A 2,244-nucleotide genomic window follows, 5' to 3' on the forward strand; every position below is an offset into this window, starting at 1 on the left:
CGGTGTGACGCACCCAGCCACCGCGCCCCAGGGACGACGCAGACCACTGGACCTGCCTTCCTCCGATGCCGGCGGGTGGGTGGCTGCTCCATGCCCTGTCCTCACATCTCGCCCCTGCTGAGGTTGCAGGACGTGGTGTGAGGCCTCGGAGGGGACTGTTGCTCACAAGTAACCCCTGCGGGGCAGGAGCCTCCTCGGGGCAGCGGCCCCATCCCTTTGCCCTGCTCCAGGCATCCTTTTCGGGGCCAGGGAGATCTGTCCCGCTTCCTTGTCTGCTGTACAGCAAATCTAAACCAATAGCTCAGAAGAAATCATTGGAGACGCCCAGGGCAAGGGGAAGCAAATGCAAATGGCTGGGAGAGCATCCCGTCCGGCCCCGGGGCTGCAGTCCTGCCTGCACCTCCATCCTAAATCCTGCCTGGCTGCAGGCAGAGGGCCGGAGGGGTGCTGCGTGCTGGTGGGGTGCTCTGCTTCCCCTGCCACTTTCATCAGGTGGAAGGTGAAATACTCCTGACGTTAGTTAACAGTCCTGATTTGGCATGAAACCCGGGCCCCTCCAAATTCCTTAATAAATAACGTTTATTGAAATGAGAATGAAACTGGACCGAAGGAGAGCTTCGATGCATTAATCCGCCCCGTCCGGCCCCAGCTCTTCAGCATCTCCAAAGCCCACGAGCTGTTCCAGCCACCGGCTGGTTTTGAGAGCGGCTTCAGCTTCCCCGGAGGTAGTGAGCTCCCGGCACTGCCAGGAAAGGGGCCGCACCGAGGCACTTCTTTGTGTATTTAAGGGAAGGGTTCGACAGAAAATGAGATTAAAGGACCCCTAAGCAGGACGGCGAGAGCACAGCCAAGCGTAAGGCAGAGGCTGCCATGGGGGTGGTTCCTCCTGACGGCTCTTTCTCAGCCGGTGGAGAAGTGCAGCCAGCAGCTATTTGGCTACGTTTCCCGATTGTTTGTAAATAATGTTAAATAGTTGTTCAATGTTAAAGGATGTTAATGTGATAAATAAATAACAAATAGTACATAATAAATACTACCAATAGTAAATAGTAAATCATAAACTGTAGATGGTAAATAATAAACTGTGGATGGTAGATAATAAACAGTAAATAGTAAATTAGTGAATACATAGTAAATAATAAACTATAAATAAACAACAATTAATAGGTAACAAATAATAAATATAAATAGCAAATACATACAAATAATAGATAAATTAAGCTATAAATAAATAATAATAAATAATTGTTGTTGTTGTTGTTATTAACGCGATAAATAACGTTGACAGCTGCTGCTTGGGGAAGCTCCCTCCTGCTGAGCGGTCGCCCGCCCGGCTGGGGGGGCGTTGGGCAGGGGTGTGCACGAGGCTGGGGGACGTGGTTCCTGGTGGCAGCTCCTGCCCCCGGGGGTTCCGGCGCACCCCAGGACAGCCAGCGCAATGCCAATGATGATTATTGGACTGAGCGCCCATTTATTTCACCTTGTGGCAGCCACTTAGGCATCAAAATCTCTGATTCTTCATCAGGCTGGCAGTTAATAACTCCCACTGATGTGGTGACAGCCGTGCTGGGGACAAAGGTGATGAGTTCCCTCATGCCGTTGTCCCTAAAGGCACCTTTTGGCATCATTTTAAATGTTTGAGTTTCTCCTCTCTGTGGTAAAGATGGGGAGAAAGGGGCAATGTTAAGAAACAGAGAAGCGGTGGATGCCCCATCCCTGGAAACAAACTCACAGTCTTTAATTAAACCTGGAGTTTTGCCTGCTCCGAAGTCGCACCGTGCTCAGAAATAACCCCCGTGGCAGACCCACGAGGGAGCTTTTCTTACAAACACTTGGGGTTTGCCCGGTTGCCGTCCCAGGGTACCGATGCATTTCTTTTGGGCTGGGTTTCACCGGACAGCACGGGTTACCGGGCTGTCGCCTCACGGCATCTCCTCTGCCCATCGCCCTTTCCTTCCCAGGACCACCGTGGAAAAGACTTGATCAGCTTCTCCCTGGAAGACTCTCTGATTTGCTTTGTATCCTGTTTTAGATCATAGAATCATAGAGTCATTAAGGTTGGAAGAGACCTCTAAGATCATCGAGTCCAACCGTTGACCCAACACCACCATGCCCACTAAACCATGTCCCTAAGCGCCTCATCTACCCGTCTTTTAAATAATTCCAGGGATGGTGACTCAACCACTGCCCTGGGCAGCCTGGTCCAATGTTTAACCACTCTTTCAGCAAAGAAATTTTTCCTCA

The sequence above is a fragment of the Pygoscelis adeliae genome, unplaced genomic scaffold, assembly GCF_000699105.1.
Source record: "Pygoscelis adeliae isolate BGI_AS28 unplaced genomic scaffold, ASM69910v1 Scaffold171, whole genome shotgun sequence".
NCBI lineage: Eukaryota > Metazoa > Chordata > Aves > Sphenisciformes > Spheniscidae > Pygoscelis > Pygoscelis adeliae.